At 41.4% G+C, this 10,297-nt stretch overlaps 1 long non-coding RNA gene across 1 annotated transcript; it reads right to left on the minus strand.

Moving 5' to 3' along the window:
- Positions 1–8,066: 8,066 nt before the first annotated feature.
- On the minus strand, positions 8,067–10,297 carry LOC148774838 (uncharacterized). Its single transcript, XR_016035273.1, has 3 exons — positions 9,737–10,297; positions 9,162–9,344; positions 8,067–8,674 (listed from the first exon to the last, which is right to left on the minus strand). It is a non-coding gene; the product is annotated as an uncharacterized LOC148774838 (long non-coding RNA).

The raw sequence follows: 10,297 nt of genomic DNA on the forward strand, positions 1-10,297 counted from the left end.
ATTATATTTCCAGTAGTCATGTACTGATGTGAGAGCTGGACAGTAAAAAAGGCTGAACACCGAAGAATTGACGCCTTCAAACTGTGGTCCTGGAGAAGACTCTTGAGAATCCCTTGGACATCAAGGAGAGCAAACCAGTCAATCCTAAAGAAAATCAACCCTTAATATTCATTGGAAGGACTGATGTGGAAGCTGAAGCTCTAATACTTTGGCTACCTAATTCCAAGAGCTGACTCATTGGAAAAGACCCTGATGCTGAGAAAGATTGAAGGCATAGAAATATTTTCTTTGTTGCAATACGGTGTCTGAGGAGCCAGTCCTGACTGAATTTGGCTTACACATTAAAAAAAAACTCACAATTTTAAAACCTCAATGTAGGTTGTTTCAGAGTTTGATGGTTTCATGATATCATGAAACCATCTCTCTGCTCTCACTGTCAAGGAAAATGGGATGATCATGACTAGCTCAAAGATGGTGATTTATCTCCCCAGGTAGGAAGCAGGGTGACCTTCCTAGAACATATTAGGGCTGATACAGCCACAGAATCAGAGCTTCTGTGGTGGGTTGCGTAGGCCGTCAACAATGTTTGCTGCGGGTGACACCAAGTGTCATCAAGTAGCATTACTTTTACAACTAATAGAACCTCATCTTGATTCAGAAAGAAAATTCAAAATCGAAGTAGACTACAGATAAATTAAATGGGGCATCTACCACGCTATGGTAAAGAGATTTTTAGTTTTGCCCAAACATTTTTTAAGAGTGTGGTTGGGATCATGAAGATATCTAAGTTGTTCTAGCCAGTTGGAATTTTTTTAAACGTTATTTGCGGGGGGGGGGGGCGGAATACTTATCTTTTTATCTTTAGGAAGTGCTTTTTTAAACCACAAAAAGAGATGGTAGAACAAGAAGGACCTACAGTATAGCACAGGGAACTATATTAAATACCTTGTATAACCTATAATAGAAAGGAACCTAAAAAAGAACATATATATATATTTATATATGTATAACTGAATCATCTTTGCTATTCATCTGAAACTAGCAGCATGTTGTAAATCAACCATACTTCAATTTTTAAAAAATTAAAATCTAAAAAAACAAAAGAGTAGAAGGTAGTAAAATATTCAAAAGGATGTGTAGCAACCAAAGGGAAATGTAATCTTTCCTAGGAGACGGGATTTTATAGGATTCTTGGATCTTTTTTTGTATCTTATTGTTGATGTCTTGACAGCTTTTCAATTGAAAAATATGGTCATGTCTGTTAAACTAATTGTAGCTGTTCACTCCACTATATAATTTTACAACATTTCAGCTTCAAATAGAATGGCTTCAATAAACATAAAGCAGACTGACACATCCCAGATTTCTGCAGTTTATTTTACACCAAGAGATTACATTTAGAGATTTTCAGACACATGCTATAAATGAAAATCCAACAGGAAGTTTCTTTCACTTCCTCTAGATCTGACCTACATTTCAAAAATATGTGAGTGGGCTATAACCAAGAACTTCTCTTGCTGCCATTATTCATGCTATGTTTTCTGAAGAATTTTTTTTTTTCTTCTCAGTGACTCTAATGGCCAATAAGGGAACTATAGACCTCAGGAGGCCTATGTGAAATGGCAAATGTTTTCAATAGAGATGACCAGACGGTACAGCCGTGAGCTACCTACATCTATCATATTAACCAGAAAATTCAGACCTCTGTGCTCTTCTCACAGAATAGTTGAAACGTATGGCTTTTTCAGCTATACAACCTTAGATATTTGTCTTTTGATTTTTGGCCGCACAGCACGTAGGATCTTAGTTCCCCGACCAGGGATCGAACCCAGACCCCATGCATTGGAAGCACGGAGTCTTAACTACTGGACCACAGGGAAACCCCAACTTTAGATATTTTTAATGTGAGCAGCCATTTGGTAGCTGCATTTTCCCCCAGTCTCTGCCACCCACCTATCTTCTCTAAAGGAATCAGTGTGGAGATGAATTATATCCAGTATGTGCAAGATTGCTAGCTTTTTAGAGAATGGTGCCATACAAATGCAAGATCTTATTAAAAATGATCTAAAGCCCATAATACATCAACTTACGTATATTTTATTGTACTCTAGGCTGCAATATAAACACAGAATATTCCCATACCTCCCCTACCTGCCATCATAGGAGTTCTGAAATTCAGTCCGGGAGTCTCGTGAGGTCCCTAGATGGATGTGCGTGGCTTTGTGCCTGGCAAAATATGTGCTTCACAGAAGTTTTCTTTCCATTTCAGAGTGACTCCCGCAAGGTAGCTTGGTAAGATGCTTACAGCAGAGCGACTGCTACCCTGTGCCTGTCAGGTGAAATGCCAGGAGACGTGGAAGACAGGGGACAGCCCCATTAAGTAATAACGTGTTAATTCAGTTTAAAGATCTGAAGCTGAAAAGCAGCTAAGTGCAGAGTAAGAAAGTTTTAGGCACTTCAATCTTGAGAAGGGATTTAAAAGGCAAATGCATCGAGGGATCAGACAAGTTAATATAAAGTGTCAGATGACTTTAGCCAGTAGGAAGTGATAAGGACTGAGGTAAATTTTTTTTTTTACTATTCCATCTCCTTTTATTACAATCCTATCCTTGTGTTCCCAGAGAAGGCAATGGCACCCCACTCCAGTACTCTTGCCTGGAAAATCCCATGGACGGAGGAGCCTGGTAGGCTTCACTTTCACTTTTCCCTTTCATGCATTGGAGAAGGAAATGGCAACCCACTCCAGTGTTCTTGACTGGAGAATCCCAGGGACACAGGAGCCTGTTGGGCTGGCATCTATGGCGTCACACAGAGTTGGACATGACTGAAGCGACTTAGCAGCAGCAGCAGCAGCATCCTTGTGTTCCAGAATTAATGGCTATTTAATACACAACCCAAAGCATTCCTAAAATTAATCTTAACCTTTCAATTTCTTTCTCAGTATATTAAATCAAAAGGCAGGTTTAATGCATTCTAGGAAGAACACCTTTACTAAACAGAGGAAACAAAACATGTCAGGAATCTGACCAAATAATATAAAGCAGCAGGTGAGATTTCTGATAGTAAAGAGTGACTCCCAATGGAAAATAAACAGATCCCCTCAAAGTACATGTATTTCACAAGTGTGTATGTATATATGTAATATATTAAAGCAAATTTGGTTTCTGACACAAGAAGCTACTTGGGGAGTTCAAATTTTGAAGTTAAAAAAAAAAACAGAAACAAACAAAAAACACTGCATGCCCAAATAAAGAGTGACCCCAGTTACTATGTACGATCCTATGTAGGGAGATGGTTGGTTTTTAAGCTGTTGAGTGTTCCTGCCTAAAAGTCAGACAGGCAGACTCAACTTCAAATAAGGTGTAAAGTATTGCATGTGCTGAAACTCTTGGTTTTAGGTTAAATATGACAATGTCTATGTATTTTCCCCCACGGGGCTCTTCATGTAACAATAGCAACAATGATAACAATAATAATGATGGATACTCATACAGTCCTTACTATGTACCTGGCACTCTTCTAAGCACTTTACATGTAGTAATTCATTTTTAATACTCAGAACAACTTTCTAAAGTGGATACTACTATTATTCCGTCTTATAATTAAGGAAAGAAAGGCCCAGAGTCAAGCTGTTAGGAAGTGGTAGAGGCTGGATTTGAACCAAGAAAGAAGTTCACTGAATGTTTCTCTGCTAGACTCAGAAGGATTTGAGCTTCAGAGGGATTTCAGTGGCTTATTCGTGACATGGGGATCGTGCACATACCAATCCAATCGCTTCATTCACTCGAAGTTTGAACTTAAACTTTTCAGGGACTTCTGTCCAAAGGTTACAACTCCAGTGCAGAGAGCAGGGGTTCAAACCCTGGTTAAGGAATTAAGATCCCACATGCTGCTTGGTGTGGGCAAAACAAGACGGTTTCATAATTAGAAATGCATTTTACCTCTTGATCCAGTGAACACTCATATGATGCAACACTCACCCTCCTAGCACACAGGGCACTCTGATGTGTTTGAGTCTTCCCTGTTCTGTAGCACTTTTTTTTAATTGCTGGTCACAAAAAACTAGGTTGATTTCTGCAATTTGGAAATCACTAATATAAGGCTTTTTTCTCAGCCCCAATCCTCATAGAGTCAAATATTAACATGGACGTCCAGAAAAAAAAATATGAAACTTTTTGCCACTGCCTTCCTGTGCACCTCCCCAAAAATGAGGAGTGAATTAATGTCACTCTTTGCAAGCACAAATACCTCTTTCACAATTGTCAATAGTCAAAAAACCATTAGTGCACACACATAGAACACAAAAGTTAAACGATTTGTCCCTGGAGACTGTGTGCGTACAGGTGTGCTCAGTTGCTCAAACCTGTCTGGCTCTTTGCGGCCCCATGGACTGTAGCCCACCGGGCTCCTCTGTCCATGGAATTCTTCAGACAAGAATACTAGAGTGGGTTGCCATGCACTCCTCTATGGGATCTTCCCGACCCAAGGATGGAACCTGAGTCTCCTGTGTCTCCTGCGTTGCAGGCAGATTCTTTACCTCTCACCCACCTGGGAAGCCTAATCTTACATTATTATCCTCTATTCGACTGCTGCTCACCTTATATCTAAGGCTCCTGAATAAAGACAGTCCACTTTCTTTTCTTCCCTCAGTTTCTCCCTTCCTTTATTTATAACTTTTTTCTTCCTTTATATCCTTCTTTCTTTTTCTCATCCTTTAATTCAACAGACAACTATTGAGCATCACCACGACAGGCACATACTTCCACCTCATGGAACTTACAGTCTCATAAAGATTGAAACAAACTTCATCCTCAACCCAGACACGTGTATATCAATGCCAATTCAATTCCTTTTTCTTTTTGTAATGTGACCCACAAAAATATTTCTCAAATGCAATTCAATAAATATTTCATGTCAAGACACCAGGCCGGCACCTAAAATGAAATCAAAAACAAACCCCCAGTACTTCTCAGGTCTTACGATGCTTTCCCTGGAAAATGTTTGCCTGACCACCAAAGCCAGAGAGGAAACAGGTGTTCGGTGTTACTTTTCAGGAGCTTCTCTTCTGGTTCTCTGTCCATTCCCTGTGATATTTATCTTGCCCCTGAATTTTATAGATGTCCTTGTAGTAGAGTCAATATATGTGCATGAATCAGATATACTGGCACAGGGGGATCTCTGTTTTCATCTAATGTCTAAATAATCGAGGCTGTTGTTGTTTAGACACTAAGTTGTGTCCAGCTCTTTGTGACCCCATGGACTGTAGCCAGTCAGGCTCCTCTGTTCATGGGATTCTCCAGGCAAGAATACCAGAGTGGGTTGCCATGCCATCCTCCAGGGGGTCTTCCCAACCCAGGGATCAAAGCCAGGTATTCTGCTCGGCAGGCAGATTCTTTACCACTGAGCCACCAAGGAAGCCCAAGCTATATATATATATAATATATATATATATATATATATGCTACACTTTTCAGTAACTTGATAATCTAAGTTTGAGTCCCCTGCTTGATGAGAATTCCAAGGAGTCTACAGATGGTACAGCTAATACAATGTTGCCATCTAGATAGGAGGTGCAGATATTATTCTGGTTTAAATTTCACTGAGAAGGATTTACAAATGTAGAAGATGATTGGATAGGAATCCTAAGAACTCCCTCTTCTCCTTGAATCCGTGCTCAACACCTCCCTCTCAATGAAGCCCGTCCACATACACCCACTCCCCACCCCCACTACCTTTGCTCTATTTCTTTCTTTCATTGTATTTAATACCTTCCAACACACTTTACAACTGACTTGTTTACTATGTTTGGTATATTAATTGTTGGTTGCTTACTGTCATGGCCCTCACTGGAAGGAAAACCTCTAATATAGGACAGAAAGTTTTCCTGTTTTGTTTATTGATATATACTAAGCCCAATAAAAGGGCTTCCCTCATAGCTCAGTTGGAAAAGAATCTACCTGAAATGCAGGAGATCCTGGTTCAATCCCTGGGTTGGGAAGATCCCCTGGAGAAGGAAATTGCAGCCCACTCCAGTATTCTTGCCTGGAAATCCCATGGACAGAAGAGCCTGGCAGGCCACAGTCCGTGGAGTCTCAAGAGTCGGACACGACTTATCAGCTAAACTACAACGAAGATCAATAAATCACCTACTGACTGACTCTGACTGGATAAATAAATTAAAGGAAGAATTCATCCATTGATTACCTATTGTAACCCATAAAGCAAAGTATGGGCTTTGGAATCAAATTGTCTGTGTTTGACTCCCAGCAACTCTTTATTAGCTGCTAGTGTAGGGCAAGTTATTTATTCCCCTTTGTTTCCTCAGCAATAATAGTCATGCCTAGCTTTCAAAGATGGTGTCAGAGCTAATTAGGGAAATTTTCCCCATCCAGAACATATTAAATCCTCAACAAATGTTAGTTATATTAGTGTGGACCTGGCATCTTCACACACAGTATTTCATTTTTTAAAAATTGATTTATTTGTCTGTGCCAGGTCTTAGTTATGGCATATGGGATTTTTAATTTCTACATGTGAACTCTTAGTTGCAGCACGTAGGATCTAGTTTCTTGAACAGGGATCGAACACAGGCCCCCTGCATTGGGAGCTCAGAGTCTTTGCCACCGGACCACCAGGTAAGTCCATGTATATCATTCAGATACAGGACACTGACACTGTACCTGTGTAGTTTCCCTAAGAATCATAAAAACACTCTTGGCCAATCTGAATATAACCCTGGATTGGAAGATCCTTGCGAAAGCCAAGAGTCAAAGAACAGCCTTAGAAACACAGTGAATTTTGCTGGAAAATAAGAGGTATTGATTTTTCTTCCCTCCAAACATCAAGGAATGAATCAACTAATCATTTTCCCTATATGCTACCACCCCAAACCAGGGGTTCAAAATTCCTAGAGACCAAGAGAAATAAGATTGTGAATACAAGGAAAAATTTTCTTATACTAAAAATAAATTGATCAAGAGCACATTCCAGAAATACTGTCCTTGAAAGTCGCTGTTTAGACAATTGATGAGAAAGTCACATGTATCTAGCCAGCCATTTTCCATTCTCAGTGGGCTAACACACAGAGGCCAAAATCCAAGTATTGTTACAAACTAGCAACCTACTGAGTTGCATAGCCCAATAAAATGTAAAGATTATAATCATTTATTAGCATGCTAAGTATTAGACTTTATACTTTCTTTTCTACTGCCCATATTTAAAACTTCACATTAAACAGTCAAAACTCAGGATTACCCAAAAAATAACCTGTTCCAGTATTTTAAAATCTGTGTGTAAAATATGAATGTGAGCTGTCATCCTGGTGTTTTACCCCAGTCCCTGTGTATGTATTTATGAAGAATTAGGTATTCTGAGCATGTGGAAGACTGTGCTGTGCTCCCCTGGGAATGTGAATTATTGTGGCTTTGCAAAAGGTCAGCCTAGGGAAAAATACACACGCTTTTTTACCCAAGAATCACATTTCTAGGATTTGTTCTGGACATGTCGTCTGAGATATGCCCGATGAACTGCCCACAAGAATGTTCACTGGAACATTACTTATTGTAATTTAAAAATGGAGACAAACTTACGTCTCAAAACTGGAGATTATATAGAATCAGTTCAGTTCAGTTCAGTCGCTCAGTCGTGTCCGATTCTCCGCGACCCCATGAATCAAGCACGCCAGGCCTCCCTGTCCATCACCAACTCCCGGAGTTCACTCAAACTCATGTCCACAGAGTTGGTGATGCCATCCAGCCATCTCATTCTCCGTTGTCCCCCTCTCCTCCCGCCCCCAACCTTTCCCAGCATCAGAGTCTTTTCCAGTGAGTCAACTCGTCGCATGAGGTGGCCAAAGTATTGCAGTTTCAGCTTTAGCATCAGTCCCTCCAATGAACACCCAGGATTGATCTCCTTTAGAATGGACTGGTTGGATCTCCTTGCAGTATAAGGGACTCTCAAGAGTCTTCTCCAACACCACAGTTCAAAATAGAGGTATGTATACAAGGCTATTCCAGAGGTCAGAAAGCTGTTGTCAATGGACCAAATCCAGCCTGTCTATTTTTGTAAATAAAGTTTTATTGGAACACAGACACATCTGCTCATATATATATTATCTACGACTGCTTTTACTACAACAGCAAAGTCCAGGAGTTGGGATAGAAACTGATGTTTCAATTTCTGTATGTCGCTGCTGTAACAAATGACCATAAATGAGTGACTTAAATCATACAAATCTATTTTCTTACAGTTCTTGAAGTCAAAAATCCTAAAAATCACGGTATCAGCAGGACTCCATTCCTTCTGGAGGCCCTAGGGGATAATCTGTTTCCTTGTCTTTTCTGGTTTCTAGAGGGCTTCCCCGGAGAAGGCAATTGCACCCACTCCAGTACTCTTGCCTGGAAACTCCCATGGATGGAGGAGCCTGGTAGGCTGCAGTCCATGGGGTCGTGAAGAGTCACACACTACTGAGAGACTTCACTTTCACATTTCACTTTCACGCATTGGAGAAGGAAACGGCAACCCACTCCAGCATTCTTGCCTGGAGAATCCCATGGACAGAGGAGCCTGGTGGGCTGCCGTCTATGGGGTCACACAGAGTCAGACACGACTGATGTGACTTAGCAGCAGCAGCAGCAGAGGGCTTCCCAGGTAGTTCAGATGGTAAAGAATCCACCTGCAATACAGGAGACTCAGGTTCGATGCCTGGGTCGGAAAGATTCCCTGGAGAAGGAAATGGCAACCCATTCCAGTATTCTTGCCTGGAGAAGTCCATGAACAGAGAAGCCTGGTGGGCTGCAGTCCATGGGGTCACAAAGAGTAGGACATAACTGACTAACATTTCCACTTTTCATTTTCATGGAAAACCCACAGAGTCGGACACGACTGAAGTGACTTAGCAGCAGCAGCAGCAGCAGCAGCAGCATTACACTTAGTGGAGAAAATCTGAATGCTTTCCCTCTGAGATCAGGAACAAGACAAGGACGTCTGTTCTCATCACCTCTATTCAACATCTGTGCTGTAGGTTCTAGCCAGGGCAAGTAGCCAGAAAATGGGATCAGTTCATTGCAGTTCAGTCATGTCTGACTCTTTGCGACCCCACGGGCTGCAGCACTCCAGGCTTACCTGCCCATCACCATCTCCCAGAGCTTGCTCAAACTTACGGCCATCGAGTCGGTGATGCCATCCGACCGTCTCATCCTCTGTCGTCCCCTTCTCCTCCTCCCTTCAATCTTTCCCAGCATTAGCGGCTTCTCCAGTGAGTCAGTTCTTTGCATCAGGTGGCCTAAGTTTTGGAGTTTCAGCTTCAGCATCAGTCCTTCCAATGAATATTCAGGACTGATTTCCTTTAGGAAAATGGGATAAACGTTGGAAAAGAAGAAGTAAAACTATCTCTACTTATATATGACAAAATCTTTATATAGTAAATCCTGATCAATCCATCAAAAAAAAATAATAGAGTTAATAAACAAATTCAGTAAGATGGCAGGATACAATATCAATATACAAAAATCAGCTGTATTTCTACATACGCACAATGAACAATCCGGAAGTGAAATTAAGAGAGCAATTTCATTTACAATAGCATTAAAAAGAATAAATATTGAGGAATACATTTTATAAAAGAAATGTAAGACTGTAACTGAAAAGTTGGGGGTCTGACTGCTCGCCACCCAAAAGCCAGTAAACAGGCTAGGTTGGTGGAAAGGAAAGTTTGCTTTATTTCAGATGCCGGCACCTGGTTGGGGAGTGTGGACATCCATCCAAAGGCCGACTCCCCCGACCCGTTGGCAACCAGAGCATTTTTAGGAAGAAGGAGGGGGCTCCATGAAGAAACAGCACCGTCAGCTCTGACAGTCATCTTCAGATTGGTCACTGGAGGTCTGACCAGCATCTTGGCTGTTTTCAGTTCAGTTCAGTTCAGTTCAGTCGCTCAGTCGTGTCCAACTCTCCGCAACCCCATGAATCACAGCACACCAGGCCTCCCTGTCCATCACCAACTCCCTGAGTTCACTCAAACTCATGCCCACAGAGTCGGTGATGCCATCCAGCCATCTCATTCTCTGTCGTCCCCTTCTCCTCCCGCCCCCAACCTTTCCCAGCATCAGAGTCTTTTCCAGTGAGTCAACTCGTTGCATGAGGTGGCCAAAGTATTGGAGTTTCAGCTTTAGCATCAGTCCTTCCAATGAACAGGTGCAGTTAATCTGCAGTTCCAGTGTCCGTTTGTTTCCATTCCTTTGAGTCTAGTTCTCAGAACTGTGGCAGCTTATGCCGTGGCTACAGTCTGCTCATCATGTAG

Source organism: Moschus berezovskii, chromosome 19 (assembly GCF_049115385.1).
Source record: "Moschus berezovskii isolate FMDL1 chromosome 19, NW_MosBer_1.0, whole genome shotgun sequence".
NCBI lineage: Eukaryota > Metazoa > Chordata > Mammalia > Artiodactyla > Moschidae > Moschus > Moschus berezovskii.